At 36.4% G+C, this 25,212-nt stretch overlaps 1 long non-coding RNA gene across 1 annotated transcript in view; it reads left to right on the top strand.

The window, feature by feature from the left end:
- LOC133695773 (uncharacterized) overlaps window positions 1-21,332 on the top strand; it is a 49,881-nt gene extending 28,549 nt beyond the window's left edge. The window contains exons 2-3 of the long non-coding RNA XR_009842538.1: window positions 20,551-20,630; window positions 21,210-21,332. This is a non-coding gene — a long non-coding RNA (uncharacterized LOC133695773). The remainder of the gene's footprint in view (window positions 1-20,550; window positions 20,631-21,209) is intronic.
- Window positions 21,333-25,212: the final 3,880 nt, after the last annotated feature.

Raw genomic sequence — 25,212 nt, forward strand, 5'->3', positions numbered from 1 at the left:
AGACGATCCCACCTCCATCCACAAATCTGGATTGAAATCTGGACGGCTCGAAGGATTGTCCCCATATCTCTCCCTCAACTGGCTATTATAGGTCTCCTGAATTTTTTTTAAAAAATCATCATATGCAATTCAAGATGCAATTCAAGAAAATAATAACTTACAAAACAAAATGAATGAACGAACATACCATGAAGTGCTGAGCACAGTTGTCCATGAACTGCTGCACCCCCTTTTGGCAGTCTTGACTCCGCACATACGTATCTATAAATAGCTCCATTGGACTTGGCTCACGTCCAAGAGACGCAACCTGTAAGGAAAAACTAGGTTGAAAGTTAAATATATTATAAGGAACGACAAATTAATTAACGATATATTTCATTAAAATTAATCTTACCATCCGCTTTGCATGTGCACTGAATGGGACAAATCCGCCAGTGTGCGTGGTCACCGAACAATGAATTTGTCGGTTCCGGTTGTTGGCGTCGGACCGTGAAAACCGCTCTGAGGTCACATGCTCAATATATGCCGTCCATATTTCCTCCGAGATGAATGGCGGTTTGAATTCCCGCCAAAGCACCACCTCATTCCATCCTTCAAAACCGTTATCCCTCGCATGTCTTTTTGATTTTTTTTGGGTGTCATACCAAAAATCACACAACCTACTTCCATAGTAACAAATTAGAATTCAAAATATAAAATTATAAAACAAAAATAAATATTATTTTCGATGTTACCTAGTTGCCGCGTGATTCTACCATACCCTCCTCACAACATTGTTGTTCGCTCTATCCCACTCAAATTTGTTCTATGTATATAAATAATTCATATAAAATAAAAATAGTACAAGATATAGAATTATAAAAATCATTTATTAAAAATAAACTGGAAATTAAAAATTAACACCGTCCTGAAATCGCTTAAACCATGCATCGATATTAGGTTTCCACTCAGGATGTCTGGAATCCTGGCTCCATTGAAACAATGGAATCTCCATTGACGATTTAAACGCCAATGTTATAGCCCTTGCAGCCTCAATGTTTGTGAACCTGAAATTAAATACAAGTAATAATAGTAATTAGTTGTTCATAAATTATGTTATAAGTATATATAAAAAAAAACTAAAACCTAAAAAAGCTTACATTGAGAGGTCATCCTTCCATTGTGCCTGGTACTTGTGGGTGAATTGACCCCGCTGTGAAGGCACACCGCTTCTGCACTGTGAAACCGCGCTAGAAGAGGTAGCATGACAAGTTGGCGTAGATTCCTCACCGTGATCAGCACCTAAGGATACGTCCTCCTTGCTGCTAGAAGAACTAGCTACAACCGTCTGCTGACGACATGCTGTAAATTTCATTCTACGCATCTACATAAATTTATACAAATAATTACATAATTAACTTCAATTATTTAAAAAAAAATTCGACAGAGTCTCCCCTATACTTGGAGGTCCTAAGTTATCAACAAAATCATATCACACTTTCAATTTTATTTCACATCCCGATCCAATCATCCTGGATCTCAACCCAACTCATCATCATCAACACAAAACATCTTATTCAATAACATCATATAATGAAATTCAAGTAAAAGAATCAATTTCAACTATGAACATTCATTGTTAAATTGGTACTTAGAGTTACAAATATTAGATTAAAGTCATACATTCAAATTTACGGATTAATATTATATTTCAAGTTTTAGGAGACAAGACTCTTAATTTATAAATAATTACATGGTCAAAAGCAAAAGGTAAGTAAATCAATATCATTCCTAACACGACCCTAATGGACCTCAAAATAGAAATTAACGTGTACACATAAATATAAGAGCTTTGAGATATGAATATGTTTGTTAGATTATGATTATGAACCTATGGTATGTCAGTCAGAATACCCATGCTAACAGGGTAGTGTTAGTCTTTGTGCACATTGTATCTGAACCCTAGTTGGTCGGGGGAGTCACCAACCTGTGTGGACTGATCATCCCACAGTACGGAGCCTCATGCTCATTGCATTTTGATTTTTCTGACGAGTTTTACCATATGACATTCTTGTTATGGCCAATTTGAGAAACCTTCCTATAAGAACCTAATGCCATACTTGTATATATATTTCTCATTGTTTTATTACCTCGTGTGTGTATATTGAACGTTATCTACTCACTGAGTTGTTGAACTCACCATCTCATTATTTATCCTTTTCAGGCTTATAGCTTGATAGCAGGTCATTTTGTTGGACCGTCAGAACCTGCTTTTTGGTTGTACTTTGTACCTTTCCTTTATGTCTAGTTAGTGCTCCAAAACTCTGAACTTATATAAACTCTTGTATTAAGACAATTCAATTATATTATAAAGCTGATTTTGTTATTAATGCTGCGTTGAACTCTGATTGAGTTAGGATAAGTTTGTGTGTAAGTTTGGATTCGCATAGGTATGGAACCTTGGAGGGGAATCTTGCCTATGTGTCGGTCATGGATCCGGGGACTTGGGTTGTGACAAACTTGGTATCAAAGCTTTAGGTTAAAGAAATAATAATATAAATAAATTCATAATAAGTGGAGCATTAGGATCTATGTTGTCTTTGAAATTTTGAATTCTCATTAAGCATGTCTTCTTCCTTGTGATAGATATGCTTTCCTATAATTCTGTGGTAACTATCATGCTATTGTTCTAGCATGATTTGAGTGCTCTCATTTTTATTTTAGGAAATGTGGAGGAATAGACGAATAGCTGATACTATTAGAGTAGAGGATGATCAGGATGATGTCCCTATTGCGCGGTTGAGAACTGCAAGGCAAAGAAGGAGGCGCGGTGCACCCGTGCCTCAACATGTTGAGGAGGTACCTCCACCAGTGGAGGAAGAGCCTCAGGAGATAGAAGAGGAAGATATGGTTGATGAAACAGGTGTGGGGGTAGCTGACCCTGAACCTGTTACAGAGTTTCAGCAACTTAGTCAGGTTGTGCGGACCTGGATAGAGTTTTCTATGGAGAGAGATAGAAGGAGGGATAGAGATGTACCCTCGACATCCCACACTGTTCAGGGAGTTAATGTGCCGTTGAATGACTTCATGAAGTTGACACCTCCTATTTTTACTGGGATGGATAGTTCAGAGGATCCTCAGAGGTTCCTAGATGATATTTGGCGACGGTGTGAAGCTTTGGGATGTGCAAACCACCGAGCTGTGAGTTTGGCATCGTTCAGGTTGGAAGGAGATGTGGCAATCTCTTGGTTTGAGTCTAGAAAAAGAGCAAGACCAGTAGAAGCTCAGTGGACATGGAAGGAGTTTAGCTCCATGTTCTTAGACAGGTTTCTCCCTCAGAGCGTCAGGGATGCTCGACTTTATGAGTTTGAGAGGCTATCTCAGGGGAGCATGACAGTGGATGAGTATGATCTGAAGTTCACTCAACTGTCTAGGTATGCAGAACATCTTCTACCCACTGAGGAGTGGAGGGTGAAGAGATTCATTAGAGGACTCAAATCCTCTATGTATAAGGTGACGGTGTCACAGGTGTTTCCATCCTACTCCTTAGCTGTTGATAGCGCCAGGTTGATAGAGGCGCAAGAATTAGAGGACATGACAGCAGGCCAGCCTAAAAGGCCTAGAGAAGAGGGTCAGTCTTTTAGGCAACAGGGATTCAGTGCAGGTCTGTCTAGGGGACGAAGTGGCCGTCAGGGCTCATGGGTTCAGAGGAGGTTTAGACAGAGACCATCAGTTAGTGGCTCAGGCGGTCAGAGTGGCAGTAGTGGTACTCAGAGTTTAGTTTAGATTGCACCTCGTAGTTCATTTATTACACCTAGTGATAGTTCTTCATGTCAGCACTGTGGAGGAAGTCATACTAGTGTAGAGTGCTACAGAAGGACTGGGGCTTGTTTTAGTTGTGGCCAGATAGGTCATAAGATTAGAGAGTGCCCGAGGAGATAGTTGTCAGCTTCGGGGTTATCTGCTTTAGTCCAGCATCCTATTCAGGCACCATCGACGAGCCAGTCTGTGGCTCATGAGGGTAGAGGTTTTGGTGGCTGTGGTCAGAGAGGTCGGGGTGCAGGTGATAGAGGTCAGATACAGCAGGGTCAGGGGCATGCCAGAGTTTTTGCCTTGACTCAGCAGGATGCTCAGGCATCCAACACAGTTGTTTCAGGTATTCTTTCTGTTTGCTCTTTTGAAGCAAAAGTTTTGTTTGATACGGGTGCAACCCATTCATTTGTGTCTCCATATTTTGCCATGAGGTTAGATAAACAACCAACCTTGTTAAAATCCCCAATTTCAGTCTCCACTCCCTTAGATGAATTAATATTAGTGAAGTATGTGTATCTGGATTGTGAAATAGAGATTGGAGATAAGATTTTTATGGGAGACTTAAATGTCTTAGATATGGTTGATTTTGATGTGATTTTGGGAATGGATTGGTTGGCAAAGCATAGGGCTTCAGTAAATTGTTGGGGTAAGAAAATAATATTTGATCTAGATGAAGAAGTTGGGTTGGTATTTCAAGGAGATAAGATTGGGTCTTCATCAATTATGTTGTCGGCTATCTCGAGAAAAATGGCCAGAAAAGGGGTACAGTGCTACCTAGCATATATAGTGGATATAGAGAAAGAAGTTCCTCAATTAGACCAAGTCCCTATAGTTAGGGAGTTTATTGATGTCTTTCCCGATGACTTACCTAGATTGCTTCCATATAGGGAGATTGAGTTTTGTATTGATTTGGTTCCAGGTACTGAACCGATATCAATGGCACCATATAGAATGGCGCCAGCTGACACGACCAAAAGATTGATGTCTTCTCCCAAGTGCAGGAGTGTCGAAGTAATAAATAACCCGGCAAGACCGGGGTCGAACCGCAGGGAGGTTAAATGTATAAATTATAGATAACAATAATACAAAAGTAACAATAACAACAACAACAACAACAATAATGATGATGATAATAATAATAGTGAAGAAGAAGAGGAAGAAGTTGATGAGAACTTTTGAGATGGAAGATTAACGTAGGATTAAACAATGATAACAACAAATGTCAAGGTTAGAGGATCCACTAATGGTATTTCAAACAAGTATAGTATAAACCCTTATTATTCAATTGGAAACCACACACAAGGAGGTTCCAATCAGATTATAAATTGTTAACATGATTACATTAGCTATCTTATTCGAATAATGCTAATACTTGTAAATGTTGTCAGGCATTCATGATTATAACTTATGTTAACAACAAATCAAGTTCCTTTCATAGCTCAGGTGTCGGTTATACCATACAGTATGGGCTATGAAAGTGCCAAGTATTTGTTGTACCAAGTGTTATACAACATAAATCTAGATTAACCATTTAACAAGCAAAGTATTAAAAGTGAACAAGATAACAAATATAAAGCATGTTAGTATCCAACATTAAGGTCCATGTTAAGTTTATATTATACTTATTCTTACACCATTAGTGTACCCTTTTCACCTTGACATAATTAACTTAGCTAGACATAATGAAAGAAAGAAACATAAATAAACAAGGAAAGGAAATGAAAAGCATAAGCAAGAGATTAATATAAGCAAAACTTAAGCATTACAAAATATAAAGAGAGAGCAAGAGCATGATCTTGATCTGAAAACCAAGATGCCTAAATACATGGCAAATGCCTCCTTTTATAGGCCAAAATTCGGAACTATTGATTTGTTGACTAATTGATGAGTGGGTGGCCACATCTTGACTTGGTGACAATTCTTATCTTCTTGTCTGCCAAAAACGTCATTGATGACGTCATAATTTGAACAAACTTGAATCATGAAAGTTCTAGGAAATTGTCTCATCTTTCCAGGGTAAAAATTTGAGATCATTTGGACTTCTAGAACTTGAGATATGGGCTGAACACTGAATAGTGTCTGGGCTGCAGGACAGATTCGGACTTCTTTGTTGTTGCTACAATTTGGACTTGAAAACGGCCTTTTTAAATCTTGGGCTCCACATGAAAGTTGTAGGCCTATGTCTTATCTTTCCATCCATATAAAATGGACCTAAATCCAAGATCTACAGCTCCAGATATGACCCAATTACCGAACAGTGTTCCAGTTTGGACTGCACCAGCATCTCTTTTCTAAGTTTGGCCATCTCTTTGTCCTTTCAATTTCAGTACTTCAACCCATCAATCAATTCTTTCATTTATGTGATAGACCTGCATTTAAGATGAACATTTACCATAAATTAAAGGTATCTTATATAATTAGATATGTTATTATAAAACATGCTTTAGTTCAGGAGTTATTGATACTTTAAGTGCAAAATGATGATATAAAACCTTGATAAAAATGCACTTTTAAGTACTAATCACACCCCCCAACCAGCTTATTACTAGTCCCTAGTAATTAAAGCGTTAAAGTAGAAAAACAATTTGCAAATTTTCACAAGGCAAGGCATTCATCATTCAACTTCCATTAATCTATCCAGATAAACAAACTCTCATTAAATTTTATATATCTGCTCAATACCTCTTAAACAAAATATTAATAAACCTTCCTTGTTATGTGCTCAATGTATGAAACATAGATGATGGGACTTTTATTGGAAGAAAACAATATTTTGTTCTAATGTTTAAGGTTAACTTCCTTGGGTTGGGATTATTTTATTTTATTTTATTTTACTCTTTTTTTTTTCTTTTTTTCTTTTTAATATCTATACATATAACTTAAAACACAATGCATCTTTAACCCATGTAACGAGCTTTCGGCTAATGACTCCCAGACCAGTTGATCTTAGGGCATTAGGTGTTGAGACACCCCTACGAGCTTAGTAACTCGGGTTGCAGATACTGATACGTAGATAGTGCAATGTTTGATTCCCTTAAGCTTTTCTCCTTAACCCATGTAACAAGCTTTGGGCCAATAGCTCCCAAGTCAGTTGACTTTAGGGTATTAGGTGTTAAAACACCCCTTCGGGCTTAATTGCTTAGGTTAGGGAGGCTACGAAACCAAACTTATCTACGTTTTTATTATCATCATTTTTTTTTTTTTTTCTTTTTTTTTTTCTTTTTTTTTCTTTTTTTCTTTTCTTTTTTCTTTTTTTTTGCAAATTATAGACTATCCCTATCCCTTAGTTGTTACCTTTAACAAAAGAACATAAATAATGTAATAATCCAATGTGCAACCCACAATCATATGTTAAAGTGTGTGTGTGAAAATGAAGGTTTAAGAATATTTGTTAAATGAGTATAGGAGCAGAACCAAGTGATAACAATGCGAGAGTTTGTAAACCTGAATATTTCAAGAAGTATTCTAATAGGCCTTGTTATGAATATTGCAAATAACCATTAGAAAATGTTTACTAAGATGCGTCTCAAGAGTCATTCCCCCTTACTCTGCCATCCTAGTAATAACAGTTTTGCCAAATGGTTTTTAAAACAAAAACAGTTAGTTGGTTTTTTTTTGTTTTTTTTTTTTTTTGAAATACTACTACCCTCTCCCCCCAACCAAAACGAGACATTGTCCTCAATGTTCTAAGGTAGAAAGATAGAGTATAGAAGACATCACCTGAAACAACGAACACTGACAAACCTGAAACACACTTAAACAAATATAACAAATAACAGAACAAAATACTATGTGAGAAATAAAAACAGTTAGTTGGTTTTTTTTTTTTTTTTTTTTTGAAATACTACTACCCTCTCCCCCCAACCAAAACGAGACATTGTCCTCAATGTTCTAAGGTAGAAAGATAGAGTATAGAAGACATCACCTGAAACAACGAACACTGACAAACCTGAAACACACTTAAACAAATATAACAAATAACAGAACAAAATACTATGTGAGAAATAAAACCAAAAGACACAAGGATTCACAAACGAAGGCTCAAATCCAATCTAAGCTTTTTACGGCTTTCTGTAGTTGACCAATTGATGCGACTCATGGAAGGATCAATTACAGGGGTGAAAGATTGTAGTTTATCGATCAATTGTTCAGCAGTAGCAGCAGAGATTATGATTTGTCGTGCCGAAGATGTTAGAAATTCCTGTTCCACAGCTTGATCAAGAAAAGACAACAAAGTATCATAAAAACCATTAACATTGAGCAAACCTATAGGTTTATGGTGAATGTAAAGTTGGGCCCAAGAGGAAATATGAAAGATCTCTTCCAATGTGCCCAGACCACCTGGTAAGGCAATGAAGGCATCAGCATGGTTAAACATTGTATTCATTCGATCAAACATTGTGGAGACCTGTAGTTCTTCTCCAATTGTTCTTCCAATGATGTCCCCTTTTGTTAAAGCTTCGGGGACGACCCTTAAAACTTGACTACCTCCTAAAAATGTAGCTATTGCCACACCCCCCATTAACCCAAGGCTGCCTCCCCCATACACTAAATGAATCTTTTTCTCAGCTAGTACCTGACCAAGATGATTTGCTGCTTCTAAAAAAGCTATTTCCTTCCCAGGACTGGATCCACCGAAAACACAAATATTTTTTATGTGATAACTTGAGGAACCTGCCATTTCTACACGCTTCTATATCTGTCTAATGTAAGGGATGAGTAGAAATGAGGGGAAGGAAGAGAAGATTTTATAGATGAGAAATTGAAGATGCAATCATACCACCTATATGTAGGCCAGCTGGAGTCTCACACTCTCTCTCTTTATTTATTTATTTATTTTGAAAAAGCATGTGTATGTACAGGTAGTTGTGATTGTGGCTCACATCTTCCCTTGGTTTTACGTCCAAGAACGGCTTAAACGCCCTCTATGGGTCGGGGATAGGCTTCCTATCCAGTTTTCTTAAAAACTGGCAAACAGGGTCTTTTTTAGTCAGATTCCCAAGACTAAGTCTATCATGTTCTTTATGAAAATGGGGCCATAAATCATGAATTGCACGATGCACATCTCCACTAGGATGCGTCTCAAGGGTCAACAAAAGATTATCTAAAGACCCCTTACTCAGGCCATCCTTAATGAATTGTATTTTATCTTCACGGTTTATAGATACCATTCCTAAAGAACGACATGTGGCATTACAAGTCCATCTGGCACATCGGTGACAGACTTTCAGTCGTTTTGCACGACGTTTCTTTGCAAAAGTGCTTTTACCTGTTCCAGGCATGTGTGAAATGAAAGAATTGGAGGACTCACCTGATAATCGGACCTTTGCTTCAATCAGCCAGCGAATATCTTCAGGAATTCCATGATTCATTAACAACTTCAATCTTGCACACCTAGCACGGTAAATTTTTGTAATCGCATTCTGAGGCAGAGCGGGAAAGTACTTTTTCAATTTTTCAAGAATGGTGTCCATTTTGAAATGAGAATTGGAGAAGAGATTCAAAGAAGAGAGAAAGAGTAAAGAATTGCACAAATATAGACAGATATCAGTTATTATGGGAAACTGAAAGAACCGACTTAAGTCACGGAGTACCGTTATCCGCCTTTTGACCGGGGTGAGAGAAACTAGCAAAATGAAACACAAAACAATGTGAGAAAACTAATCAATCTTTATATACAGGATCACTCAATTCAATCGAGTCATTTTCAACTGAAAAATTATCAAAGTAAACTTTCAAACGATGTCCATTTACCTTGAAAACATTGCCATTCTTTGGATTCTCGATATCACAGGCCCCATATGGATACACATGTTTCACAATGAAAGGACCACTCCATCTTGATCTTAGTTTTCCAGGAAATAAATGGAGTCGAGAATTATAAAGCAAGACTTTTTGACCAACATTGAATGTTTTTCTCAATATTTTCTTGTCATGAAACTCTTTGATTCTTGCTTTATGAATTCTTGAATTTTCATATGCATCATTTCTTATTTCCTCAAGCTCATTTATTTGTAATTTTCGCAGTTGACCAGCATCATCAAGGTTTGAATTAAAAGCTTTAATAGCCCAATAAGCTTTATGTTCAAGTTCCACAGGCAAGTGACAAGGTTTTCCATAGACTAGTCTATAAGGTGACATACCTAATGATGTTTTATAAGCAGTTCGATAAGCCCAAAGTGCATCATTAAGTCTTAAAGACCAGTCTTTCCTATTAGGGTTCACTGTTTTCTCCAAGATTTGTTTGATCTCCCTATTAGCAAGCTCTACCTGCCCACTAGTCTGAGGGTGATAAGGGGTGGCAACTTTGTGAGTGATTCCATATTTTTTCATTAAAGACTCAAATGGCTTGTTGCAGAAATGTGTTCCACCATCACTTATCATGGCTCGAGGGATTCCAAATAGACTCAAAATATTTTCTTTCAAGAATTTTATCACTATTTTGTGATCATTGTTTCGACTTGGAATTGCCTCTATCCATTTTGAAACATAATCTACTGCGACTAATATGTACACGAAACCAAATGATGAAGGAAATGGACCCATGAAATCTATACCCCAACAGTCAAAGATCTCAATGACAAGAATAGGATTTAAAGGCATCATGTGACGTTTTGAAATAGATCCCAACTTTTGACAATTTTCACAAATCTTACAGAATGCATGTGAGTCCTTGAACATGGTAGGCCAGTAAAATCCGCATTGTAAGATTTTTGCAGTTGTCTTTCTTGATGAGAAATGGCCCCCACATGCCTCAGAATGACAAAATTTAATGACACTACTTACCTCATTGTCAGGAATGCATCTTCAAAATATTTGATCAGGACAATATTTGAATAAATAAGGGTCATCCCAATAAAAGTTCTTTACTTCGTTCAAGAACTTTCTTTTGTCTTGGGTACTCCAATGAGCTGGCAATTGTCCTGAAACAAGAAAATTAACAATATTAGCAAACCAAGGCATCGTAGAGACAGAAAATAAAGATTCATCAGGAAAGTAGTCATCGATTGGTGTGATGTCAGATTTTGAATCTGTTGTCAATCTTGACAAATGATCGGCGACAACATTTTCGGTGCCTTTCTTGTCTTTGATTGTGATATCAAATTCTTGAAGTAACAAAATCCACCGAACCAATCTAGCCTTAGAATCTTTCTTAGAAAGAAGATATTTCAATGCTGCATGATCACTGTAAACAACAACAGGTGAGCCAACAAGATAAGACCTGAATTTTTCACATGCAAATACTACTGCAAGTAATTCTTTTTCAGTAGTGGTGTAATTCATTTGAGCACTATTTAAAGTTTTACTTGCATAGTAAATCACATAAGGTTTCTTATCTTTTCTTTGTCCCAAGACAGCACCCACGGCATAATCACTAGCGTCACACATTATTTCAAAAGGTAAAGACCAATCAGGAGGTTGAATGATAGGAGCAGAAGTAAGCAAGTTTTTAAGTTTAACAAAGGCTTCTTCACAATGTTCAGTCCATTCAAAAATATTATCCTTTGTTAGAAGGTTGCTCAAGGGCTTAGATATTACACTAAAATCTTTGATGAACCTTCTATAAAAACCAGCATGTCCTAAGAATGATCTAACATCTTTAATGGATTTTGGTGTTGGCAAGTTAACAATTAACTCGATTTTAGATTTGTCAACCTCAATTCCTTTTGATGAAACAATGTGACCAAGTACAATGCCGTTTGTTACCATAAAGTGACATTTTTCCCAATTCAGTACAAGATTCTTCTCTTCACACCTGCTCAAAACCTTTTCTAAGTTAGTCAAACAATCATCAAATGAATCACCAAAAACAGAAAAATCATCCATAAAAATCTCAAGAAAACGTTCAACCATATCACTAAATATACTAAGCATGCATCTTTGAAACGTGGCTGGTGCATTACATAATCCAAAAGGCATCCTTCGATATGCAAAAGTGCCAAATGGACATGTGAAAGTAGTTTTCTCTTGATCTTCCAATGCAATTTCAATTTGGTTATAACCTGAATAGCCATCTAGGAAACAATAAAATTCATGACCTGCAACTCTTTCTAGGATTTGATCCATGAAAGGTAAGGGAAAATGATCTTTTCTAGTCATTGAATTAAGTTTCCTATAATCAATGCACATGCGCCAACCAGTAATAGTCCTAGTTGGAATTAACTCATTTTTTTCATTTGTTATCACAGTGACTCCAGACTTCTTAGGTACCACTTGAGTAGGACTTACCCATTTGCTGTCAGAAATAGGATAAATGATTCCATTATCTAGAAGCTTAATGACTTCATTTTTCACTACTTCTTTCATATTAGGATTAAGCCTTCGTTGCATTTCTCTAGAGGGTTTAGCATTTTCCTCCAAATAAATCCTGTGAGTGCAAATCAAAGGACTAATTCCTTTTATGTCAGCTATGGTCCATCCTAATGCATTTTTATGCATTTTCAGAGTTTGTAATAACTTACCTTCTTGCTGTGCATTAAGTTTGGAAGAGATTATTACCGGAAAAGTTTCATTTTCTCCCAAAAATGAGTATTTGAGATTGAGGGGTAACGGCTTCAAATCAGGTTTTGGTGGTTGAACACTTGAAAGTATTGGCTCAATTGATCGTGGCGGCAATTCCTCAATTTGTGGTCTCCAATTACTTGCCTTTGATTCTTCCTGAAAATAGACCATTTGCAAATCATCAGATTCATCAATCTCAATTTCATTGGAAGTGGTTTGAAATTGATCATGAACTAATTTTTCAGTAAAGTCCACTTCCTGTAAATCATTATCATCTCCAGGTTGCTTGCAAATGTTGAAAATATTCATCTCCAATGTCATGTTTCCAAAAGATAGCTTCATCAGTCCATTCCTACAATTAATCAATGCATTAGAAGTTGCAAGAAATGGACGTCCTAAAATAACAGGAAATGAATTGCATGCTTCAACAGGTTGTGTGTCCAAGATAATAAAATCCACAGGATAAATGAATTTATCGACTTGTACTAACACATCTTCAACTATTCCTCTAGGCACTTTTACAGATCTATCGGCAAGTAAAAGAGTCACAGAAGTTGGTTTTAACTCACCTAGATTGAGACTTTGAAAAACTGAATATGGAAGTAAATTCACACGAGCTCCAAGATCAAGTAAGGCTCTTTCAATTTTATGTTCTCCAATAAAGCAAGAAATTGTAGGACAACCAGGGTCTTTATATTTCAAAGCATTATTGTTCTGAAGAATGGCACTTACTTGTTCGGCTAAAAAGGCTTTCTTTTTCACATTCAGTTTTCTCTTCACAGTGCATAGATCTTTCAAAAATTTAGCATAAGAAGGAACCTGTTTAATAGCATCCAACAAAGGTATATTGATCCTTACCTGTTTGAAAGTTTCAAAGATTTCAGAGTTGTGATTGACTTTCCTTTGTTTAGTCATGGCATGAGGAAATGGAAGTGCTGGCGGAGAATCAGTCTTTTCTTTGCAATGATCAGATTCAACCCCTTCCTTACCCTCAGAGATTGATTCATCATCATTCTCACAAGGTTCAAGAATGGGTTTTTCAATAACCTTACCACTACGAAGAGTGATGACTGATTTTACGTGATCCATGTGTTGGCTTCCCGAACTACTTGCATTCACATTGTATTGCCCCTTTGGATTTTGTTGTGGTTGAGATGGAAACTTACCTTTCTCTTGGAAACTGAGAGCAGATGTCAATTTTGCAAGAGTATCTTTAAAATCTGTCATGCTTTGAGCAAGTTGAGTGTTAATTGCCTCTTGCTTTTCCATAAATGCATGCAATGTTTCCTCAAGATTTCTTCTAGGAGGGGGAGCATAAGGAGGTGCATATCCATGAGAATTTTGGGAATTATGGTGTGCTTGAAACGGTGGCTGTGAAGTTTGAGCATTATTGTTCTCACTCTTCCAACTGAAATTTGGATGATTTCTCCAACCAGGGTTATATGTTTGCGAATATGGGTTATGGTTGGGCCTTTGAAAACTGTTTAATGCATGGGCTTGTTCATGGAGACATTCTTTAAAAGAAGGCAAGGTTGGACAGTCATTGGTTGAATGTTCGTTGGTTTCACAGATTTGACATGCAATGTCTTGAACAGATTTTAATTGACCACTCTTTTTTAATTCTAGTGCCTCAACCTTTCTAGCTAAAGATGCAAACTTGGCTTGGAGGTCATGATCTTCCCTAAGGTTGTACATACCTCCACTAGATGTATGAGGTTGGGTTTTACTTGGTGCCTCATAAGTACCTGTGGTGTCCTAATTTTGCGCATTTTCAGCTAGCAAGTCTAGGTATTCCATTGCTTCATTAGGGTCTTTATCCTCAAAAGTTCCATTGCACATCAATTCAACCATTTGCCTATCTCTAGGAGTTAACCCTTCATAAAAATGTGAAACTAATCTCCATGTTTGAAAACCATGATGGGGGCAAGTATTAAGTAAGTCTCGATACCTATCCCAACATTGATAAAATGTTTCTCCTGGTTTTTGAGAGAAAGTAATGATTTGTCTTTTGAAAGAGTTTGTTCTGTGGGATGGAAAAAACTTCTTTAAAAATTGTTGTTGCATATCATCCCAAGCACGAATGGATCCAGGTCTCAAATTTTGTAGCCATGTTTTAGCTTTATCTTTTAATGAAAAAGGAAAAAGCTTCAATCTAATGGTGTTCATGCTACAATTTGAGTCATTATATGTGTTGCAAACCTCCTCGAATTCCCTTAAATGCAAGTATGGATTTTCTAAATCTAAGCCATGAAAAGATGGTAAAAGTTGAATAATGCCTGTCTTAAAATTAAAATGAGATGCATCAGGAGAAAAAAACTATGCATGAGGGTGCACTTGTTCTTGTGGGATTCATGTGGTCTCTAAGAGTTCTAACCCGAATATTCTCATTATTCTCATTATGAAGCGATTGGTTATCTTCTTCAGCCATATTTTCTGAAAATGATGAGGATACCCTACAAAGTCTACCACTTAATGTACGTGACCACACTCTCATGCACGTGTAAGAAGAGAATAAAAGGAAGAAGAAAACAAAAGAAATAGAAACAAAACAAAAGAAACAAAGTTAGATACAAGAAAAGAGAAAAGAGAAAATAAAGTAAATACTATAATTTGTACAAGAATTTACCTCCCCGGCAACGGCGCCAAAAACTTGACACGACCAAAAGATTGATGTCTTCTCCCAAGTGCAGGAGTGTCGAAGTAATAAATAACCCGGCAAGACCGGGGTCGAACCGCAGGGAGGTTAAATGTATAAATTATAGATAACAATAATACAAAAGTAACAATAACAACAACAACAACAATAATAATGATGATGATAATAATAATAGTGAAGAAGAAGAGGAAGAAGTTGATGAGAACTTTTGAGATGAAAGATTAACGTAGGATTAAACAATGATAACAACAAATGTCAAGGTTAGAGGATCCACTAATGGTATTTCAAACAAGTATAGTATAAACCCTTATTATTCAATTGGAAACCACACACAAGGAGGTTCCAATCAGATTATAAATTGTTAACATGATTACATTAGCTATCTTATTCGAATAATGCTAATACTTGTAAATGTTGTCAGGCATTCATGATTATAACTTATGTTAACAACAAATCAAGTTCCTTTCATAGCTCAGGTGTCGGTTATACCATACAGTATGGGCTATGAAAGTGCCAAGTATTTGTTGTACCAAGTGTTATACAACATAAATCTAGATTAACCATTTAACAAGCAAAGTATTAAAAGTGAACAAGATAACAAATATAAAGCATGTTAGTATCCAACATTAAGGTCCATGTTAAGTTTATATTATACTTATTCTTACACCATTAGTGTACCCTTTTCACCTTGACATAATTAACTTAGCTAGACATAATGAAAGAAAGAAACATAAATAAACAAGGAAAGGAAATGAAAAGCATAAGCAAGAGATTAATATAAGCAAAACTTAAGCATTACAAAATATAAAGAGAGAGCAAGAGCATGATCTTGATCTGAAAACCAAGATGCCTAAATACATGGCAAATGCCTCCTTTTATAGGCCAAAATTCGGAACTATTGATTTGTTGACTAATTGATGAGTGGGTGGCCACATCTTGACTTGGTGACAATTCTTATCTTCTTGTCTGCCAAAAAGGTCATTGATGACGTCATAATTTGAACAAACTTGAATCATGAAAGTTCTAGGAAATTGTCTCATCTTTCCAGGGTAAAAATTTGAGATCATTTGGACTTCTAGAACTTGAGATATGGGCTGAACACTGAATAGTGTCTGGGCTGCAGGACAGATTCGGACTTCTTTGTTGTTGCTATAATTTGGACTTGAAAACGGCCTTTTTAAATCTTGGGCTCCACATGAAAGTTGTAGGCCTATGTCTTATCTTTCCATCCATATAAAATGGACCTAAATCCAAGATCTACAGCTCCAGATATGACCCAATTACCGAACAGTGTTCCAGTTTGGACTGCACCAACATCTCTTTTCTAAGTTTGGCCATCTCTTTGTCCTTTCAATTTCAGTACTTCAACCCATCAATCAATTCTTTCATTTATGTGATAGACCTGCATTTAAGATGAACATTTACCATAAATTAAAGGTATCTTATATAATTAGATATGTTATTATAAAACATGCTTTAGTTAAGGAGTTATTGATACTTTAAGTGCAAAATGATGATATAAAACCTTGATAAAAATGCACTTTTAAGTACTAATCACCAGCAGAATTGAGGGAGCTAAAAGAGCAACTGCAGGATTTGTTGGATAAAAAGTTCATCCGACCAAGTGTATCCCTTGGGGAGCCCAGTGTTGTTTGTGAAGAAGAAAGATGGGTCATTGAGGTTGTGTATAGATTATAGGCAACTGAATCGGGTGACAGTTCGAAATAGATACCCACCCCCTCGCATAGATGATTTGTTTGACAAATTACAGGGAGCTCAATTCTTTTCTAAGATCGATCTTCGATCTGGGTATCATCAGTTAAGGATAAGAGATGAGGACATTTCAAAAACAGCTTTTAGAACTCGGTATGGTCATTATGAGTTCTTAGTGATGTCTTTTGGGTTGACGAATGCACCAGCAGCTTTTATGGATTTGATGAATAGAGTGTTTGGCCAGTTTATTGATCGATTTGTAATAGTTTTTATTGATGATATTTTGGTGTATTCGAGGTCTAGAGAGGAGCATGAACAACACTTGAGAATGGTGCTTCAAACTTTGTGAGATCATCAGTTGTATGGCAAGTTCTCAAAGAGTGAGTTTTGGTTGGAGAGTGTAGCATTTCTTGGGCATGTAGTGTCAAGGAATGGGATTGAGGTTGATCCTCAAAAGATTGAAGCAGTTAAGCAGTGGCTTAGGCCTACTTCGGCGATAGAGATAAGAAGTTTCTTAGGGTTGGCCGGCTATTATCGGAGGTTTGTGCAGAACTTTTCTCGGATCTCTGCACCATTGACTAAATTGACGCAGAAAAATGTTAAGTTTCAGTGGTCTGAAGCTTGTGAGAAAAGTTTCTTAGAGTTGAAAGAGAGATTGACTACAGCGTCTATTCTAGCAGTACCATCAGGTTCTGGTGGTTACACAGTGTATTGTGATGCTTCGAGAATGGGGTTAGGATGTGTTCTAATGCAGCATGGCAAGGTTATTGCTTATGCTTCATGGCAGCTGAAGAAGCATGAACAGAACTATCCTACACATGATTTAGAGATGGCGGTTGTAATTTTTGCCTTGAAGATTTGGAGGCACTACTTGTATGGTGAAACTTGTGAGATCTTTACAGATCACAAGAGTTTGAAATACATCTTTCAGCAGAGGGATCTAAACTTGAGACAGAGGAGATGGATGGAACTGCTGAAGGATTATGATTGTACCATACATTACCACCTGGGTAAGGCAAATGTAGTTGCCGATGCTTTGAGTAGAAAATCATCAGGGAGCTTAGCTCATATTCAGGAGGTACGAAGACCTCTAATTAGGGAGCTGAACGAGTTAGTGGATGAAGGAGTCAGATTTGATCTTAGTGAAGCTGGAGCAATGATTGCTCATTTTCAGGTTAAGTTAGATTTGTTTGATAAGATAAAAGCAGCTCAGAAGAAAGATGATTCACTACTCAGGATCAGAAATGAGGTTGAGCAGGGTAAGGCTGCAGGTTTTATGATAGGTGATGATGATGTGCTGAGATATAGGGATAGGCTTTGTGTACCTGATGTAGATGATCTGAGGAGAGAATTGATGGTAGAGGCACATCAAACAGTTTACACAATGCATCCAGGTTCCATCAAGATGTATAAAGACCTTAAGGTGTGTTATTGGTGGAATAGGATGAAGGCTGATGTAGCAGATTTTGTTTCTAGGTGTTTGACATGTCAGAGGGTAAAAGGTGAACACCAGAAACCTCCTGGATTGTTGCAACCATTGTTGATTCCAGAATGGAAGTGGGAAAGGATCACAATGGACTTTGTGACAGGATTGCCTAGGAGTCAGGAGGGTTATGATTCAATATGGGTGATTGTTGACAGGTTGACAAAATCAGCCAATTTTCTGCCAGTTAAGATTACTTATGGATATGCAAAGGTGGCGAAATTGTTTATTAGTGAGATTGTACGGTTGCATGGAGTGCCAATCTCAATAATGTTTGATAGAGGTCCACAGTTTACATCGCGGTTTTAGGTGAAATTCCAAGAGGCAATGGGTACTAAAGTGCAGTTGAGTACAGCTTTTCACCCTCAGACAGATGGTCAGTCTGAGAGGACTATTCAGATCTTGGAGGATATGTTAAGGGCTTGTGTTATGGATTTTGGAGTTGGTTGAAGTTCCTACCATTAGTGGAATTTGCTTACAACAACAGTTATCAGGCTAGCATAGAGATGGCACCTTATGAGGCTAGCATAGAGATGGCACCTTATGAGGCTTTGTATGGTCGGAAGTGTAGATCACCGGTTTGTTGGTTTGAGGTTGGTGAGAAGAGGCTAATGGGACCGGAGTTGATTCAGATTACCTCAGAGAAGATAGAGGTAATTAGACAGAAGCTTCAAACAGCTCAGAGTAGACAAAAGAGTTACGCAGATAAAAGAAGGTGTGACTTAGAGTTTTCAGTGGGTGATTGTGTTCTTAAAAGTATCACCGACAAAAGGAGTATTCAGGTTTGGAAAGAAAAGCAAGTTGAGTCCTCGATTCATTGGACCGTATGAGACTCTGTAGAGAGTTGGGGCGGTTGCTTATAGGTTAGCATTACCACCAAACTTGTCTGCTATTCATCCGGTATTTCATGTTTCCATGCTAAGGAAGTATATGTCAGATCCATCGCATGTATTAGAGGTTTATCCCATAGAATTAAGGGATGATATGGTTTATGAGGTGCAACCAGAAGCTATAGTCGATCGACAAGTGAGGAAGCTTAGGTCGAAGGATATAGCTTCAGTGAAAGTGAAATGGAAAGGTCATTCACGTGAGGAAGCGACCTGGGAGCTCGAGGATAAGATGCGTGAGGAGTATCCTCATCTTTTCGATAATCTTGGTAAGTGTTCAATCTTTTCTATTAAGTTTCGAGGACGAAACTTTTATAAGGTGGGGAGATTGTAATGTTTTGAATTAAAAGAGTTAGGAAAATACAACAAAGCCCTTGATGGCTTAAAGAGTGGGTATAATTAAATGAGGGGTATTGTAGTAATTGTATAAAGAGATGATATATATAAAAAGGAAGGAAAAAAAACAAAAGAAGAGACCTGTAAAATTTTAATAGAGAACCGCAGGAGTGAAGTGAGAAAGAAGAAGAAGAGAAAAGAGGGGAAAATAAGGGAAAAAGGAAACGAGTTGGAGGAAATAAGTAAAAAGGGGTAAGATTATGCTTTAATGTGTATAATATGTTTTCTTTAGTTTTAATTTCAGTTTTGATGAATGTTAGGGTTTTGAAAATTTATGTTTTGGGTTGATTGATGAGTTAATTTGGATGTTGTAGGGTTAATTATTGTGGGTATTTGATTATTTGGATGATTTTGAGAGATTGAATTGAAAGATGATGATGTTAAGTTATAGTTTTGTTTGAATGGTGAATTTTGAGTTAAAAATCAGGGGAGAACAGTAGGTTTCTGTTAAAATTCTGGATTGGAGGTTGAAGATGGCGAAAATTCAATTTGGTCCCTCAATTTTGGAAAATTACAGTTTAGTCCCCAAACTTTGGAAAATTACAGATTGGTCCCTGGGACATATTTCGAGATTCTGAACAGAATAACATATGAATTATGGGCAGAATTACTGTATAGATATGAAAATTTAACACTTTCAATTTAGTCCTCCAATTTGATAAAAATTACAATTTGACCCTAAAAATTTGGTAAAATTCCAGAATGGTCCCTGGAGTATAATGAGATGATCTGGACAGAAATGAGGATGAATTATGGACATAATTTCAGTATATTCATGGATTTATGATAAATTTTAGTTTGGTTCTCCAATTTGACAAAAGTTGCAATTTAACCCTTAAGAATATGATAAATTATAGATTAGTCCCTAGCTGTAATATTACCTTTTTAAGATTGGTTTGATGAATAATTGAGGGTTATTTAGTGAATTATTACCAATTTTATTAATTGTTTTATTATGAATTAGATTTCGGGAAAACCGTTAAATGTTGGGTTTTTAGGAAAAATAACTAGTTAGTTCAAAAACATATAGGGTTACGGAATACACCATTAGTTAAGTGTATTAAATAGGTTATATATATATTCTTTTGAGTCATTCTTAAATATGTCTCCTTTATATTTAGATAATCCTGATATTCTACCGGCGGAACGTCAGTAGGATTTTCTTCGATATCAGCTTTGAGTTTTGTTGCTTTCGAGTCAGGTGAGTGGATAATTTTCCATATGCATGAGAAATATTACAAATATTTGATTTGTTAATATGAATTGGATCATGCTTCTTGATAATATATATGTTGATTATTATCCTTGTTTTGATAAAGCATTATCAATTATTGAATCTGAATTCTTGATATGAACCAACATATATTTTAAATTGACTTCTGAATTGATAGCTCCTCATTTGATTGATGTCATGAGTTGAGCTTTGAGATATGAATATGTTTGTTAGATTATGATTATGAACCTATGGTATGTCAGTCAGAATACCCATGCTAACAGGGTAGTGTTAGTCTTTGTGCACATCGTATCTGAACCCTAGTTGGTCGGGGGAGTCACCAACCTGTGTGGACTGATCATCCCACAGTACGGAGCCTCATGCTCATTGCATTTTGATTTTTCTGACGAGTTTTACCATATGACATTCTTGTTATGGCCAATTTGAGAACCTAAAGCCATACTTGTATATATATTTCTCATTATTTTATTACCTCGTGTGCGTATATTGAACGTTATCTACTCACTGAGTTGTTGAACTCACCATCTCATTATTTATCCTTTTCAGGCTTATAGCTTGATAGCAGGTCATTTTGTTGGACCTTCAGAACCTGCTTTTTGGTTGTACTTTGTACCTTTTCTTTGTGTCTAGTTAGTGCTCCAAAACTCTGAACTTATATAAACTCTTGTATTAAGACAATTCAATTATATTATAAAGCTGATTTTGTTATTAGTGCTGCGTTGAACTCTGATTCAGTTAGGATAAGTTTGTGTGTAAGTTTGGGTTCACATAGGTATGGAACCTTGGAGGGGAACCTTGCCTATGTGCCGGTCATGGATCCGGGGACTCGGGTCGTGACAACCGGGGTCGAACCACAAGGAGGTTACTTGTATAAATTATAAGCAACAATAATACAACAACAATAGTAACAACAACAACAATAATAGTAGTAGTAGTAGTAATACTAGTAATAGTACCAATAATACTATTAATAATGACAATAATAAAGATGATGAAGAAGAAGTTGATGAGAACTTTGAGATGGAAGATTAACGTAAGGATTAAACAACGATAACAACAAATGTCAAGGTTAGAGGATCCACTAATGGTACTTCAAACAAGTATAGTATAAACTCTTATTATTCAATTGGAAACCACACACAAAGGAGGTTCCAATCAGATTATAAATTGTTAACATGATTACATTAGTTATCTTATTCGAATAATGCTAATACTTGTAAATGTTGTCAGGCATTCATGATTATAACTTATGTTAACAACAAATCAAGTTCCTTTCATAGCTCAGGTGTCGGTTATACCATACAGTATGGGCTATGAAAGTGTCAAGTATTTGTTGTACCAAGTGTTATACAACATAAATCTAGATTAACCATTTAACAAGCAAAGTATTAAAAGTGAACAAGATAACAAATATAAAGCATGTTAGTATCCAACATTAAGGTCCATGTTAAGTTTATATTATACTTATTCTTACACCATTAGTGTAACCTTTTCACCTTGACATAATTAACTTAGCTAGACATAATGAAAGAAAGAAACATAAATAAACAAGATAAGAACATAAGTAAGATAAAAGTTAACTAAGTAAAGGAAAGGAAATGAAAGGCATAAACTTGATATTAATGAAAGAAAAGCATAAGCAATACAAAGAGAGAAAGCAAGAGCATGATCTTGATCTGAACACCAAGATACCTAAATACATCGCAAATGCCTCCTTTTATAGGCCAAAATTTGGAACTATTGATTTGTTGACTAATTGATGAATGGGTGGCCACCTCTTGACTTGGTGACAATTCTTATCTTCTTGTCTGCCAAAAACGTCATTGATAACGTCATAATTTGAACAGACTTCAATCATGAAAGTTCTAGGAAATTGTCTCATCTTTCCAGGGTAAAAAGTTGAGATCATTTGGACTTCTAAAACTCGAGATATAGGCTGAACACTGAACAATGTCTGGGCTGCAGGACAGATTCAGACTTCTTCTTTATTGCTACAATTTGGACTTGAAAACGGCCTTGTTAAATCTTGGGCTCCACATGAAAGTTGTAGGCCTATGTCTTATCTTTCCATCCATATAAAATGGACCTAAATCCAAGATCTACAACTCCAGATATGACCCAATTACCGAACTGTGTTCCAGTTTGGACTGCACCAGCATCTCTTTGGCCATCTTTTTGTCCTTTCAATTTCAGTACTTCAACTCATCAATCAATTCTTTCATTTATGTGATAGGCCTGCATTTAAGATGAACATTTACCATAAATTAAAGGTATTTTATATAATTAGATATGTTATTATAAAACATGCTTTAGTTAAGGAGTTATTGATACTTCAAGTGCAAAATGATGATATAAAACCTTGATAAAAATGCACTTTTAAGTACTAATCAATTACCCTCTCTATAGCTTAAGCAGCCCGTACCGATTCCTGCACAGACTAAAACTACATGGCTATCAATACCATCCTCAGTTCCTGCCTCAGTCCATCATAGAACCTCTCCACCCTGTGGCGCTCTGTGGGAAGGTAAGTTAAGGCAAAAACTGTTAAGTCCTGAAATCTCCTCTCATAGCTTTCACCAACTGCACTATGGTGACTACTCCCCCTGATCTAGGAGTTGTACTGGAGGCTCCCGCTACCATTCCTACTGCTACAACTCTCACTATATATTTCAGAAAAGTAGGATCTGAAAATGGGTTTGACCTAGCTACCGGTGTCACTAGTGGGGATATATTATCTCCCCCCTGCCTGTTTGATACCTCGGGCATTGATACATCTACCTGACATGACAACGAGTCATCTCAAAGTCTCACTAACTTGCCCCTTTCAGAGTACACTGATGTTGCAGGTATATAAGAGGAGGTGTCTGCCAAGGGATCCCAATCTAGATCACTTTCATTATGAAAACTCTAATCACTTCCCCGAACTGGGGATGGATTAGTCCTGACTCCTTGCCTTGTTCTTACCATCCTGAAACACATTTCAAAATCATATAATTATTCCTGTCCCCGGAATAGCAACTTGAGTTCTGATACCAAAATATAACAGCCCGACCCAACCTATCATATATTGTCCGCTATGGGCCTTACCGTCCTCATGGTTTTGTTCCTGGTGACGCAAACCCATCTTTGAGCCTGACGTCCCAAAACGCGTATGACAAGTTAACACCAGCATTACTAATAAGACCAACTACCAACTCCTCACCCGCCGATATGGGATATTACATGTATCGTTTGCATGTGAGTTATATGATCAAGTGCTCACGAGTAGGGCGGAGCTAGGGGGAGGTTAGTGGGGGCCTAGGCCCTTACAATGCAAAAGTCTTAAGATTATATAACCAAACCGAGCTCCTTTTTTTTTAAAGGAAAACGTTGTTGTTTTTCATTAAAGATATAAATCCCTAGTTAATAATAATTTAGATTGCCGCATCTTTCTTTGTGAGTGTGTGGGGGTGATTTTTCTCTCTTACTTTAATTCTCTAACGAATTGAATCGACTTTTTGAAGAAAAATTATTTTCGTGGTGTCATCCTATACTTCTCATTCATGAATTGCTAATCATTGGGTGAGGATATCAGATTCCGATAATATTAGTGCTTAGGTTCAAGGTTGTATCTGTGTCACATTTTAAAACTTGATTTATTGGCTTTTTAAGAGCTGTATTGTTGGCATATGAGTAAGGTGACAAAATTCTCACAAGCAGAGGGGGAGCCGGGAGAGTTTAGCTGGGGCCTAAGCCCCTGCAAAAGTCTTAAGATTTTATAACTAGACCCAACATTTTCGTTTGCCATTAGAGATATAAATCCCTAGTTAAAAAGACAATAGCCACAATAGCAACCTAAAATCCTTCCTTCCTCTATTGTTTTCCCTTGCCCTCACCCACCAAAATCCTTAGACGATCTAAAATTCTCCCTACTTTTTTCTAAGCCACAACAAAGAATTTCAATTCAAGTTTGGTTTATTTTCAATTTATGGCAAGTTAATTTCTTATTCTCCTAGAATTTTATTAGATAGATGTAGAGTTGTATAGCTGGTAATATGCTTAGGATTCTCCATAGGTTTACTGTTAATTTTTCTGTCGTTTTCGTTTTGTATAGCTTATAAATTGCGTTTCTCAATTTTCTTTCTTAGCTCTGATCCGGATAATGCACCCTTTCTTTTCATATAATATGATTTATTAATTAGTATATAATAATGCCCGTTTCAATCACTGAAGCCTTATTTTCTCTTATTTACCAACTTTTTCTCAACCCTTTTCACACAATCACATTAACTTTCTTTAGATTTATTGACTAACTTTTCACTCAAAATATATTTTTTATTATTATTTTGGCATCTCTTGTCATTTTTAATTTCATTATTAAGATATTTATTTTTAAAAAATTATTTTTTTCATAGCATATCAAAATAATATAAAAAAATTTTAAAAATTAATTTTAAAAAAATAAAAAATAAAAAAATTATTTCAAGAAAAAGTACTTTAAAAATAAACAAATAAACAGCTATAAATGAATATACGGCGGATAACTCTTCCCTTGAAGTCTCCAGCACCG

The sequence above is a fragment of the Populus nigra genome, chromosome 6, assembly GCF_951802175.1.
Source record: "Populus nigra chromosome 6, ddPopNigr1.1, whole genome shotgun sequence".
In the NCBI taxonomy this organism is placed as follows: Eukaryota; Viridiplantae; Streptophyta; class Magnoliopsida; order Malpighiales; family Salicaceae; genus Populus; species Populus nigra.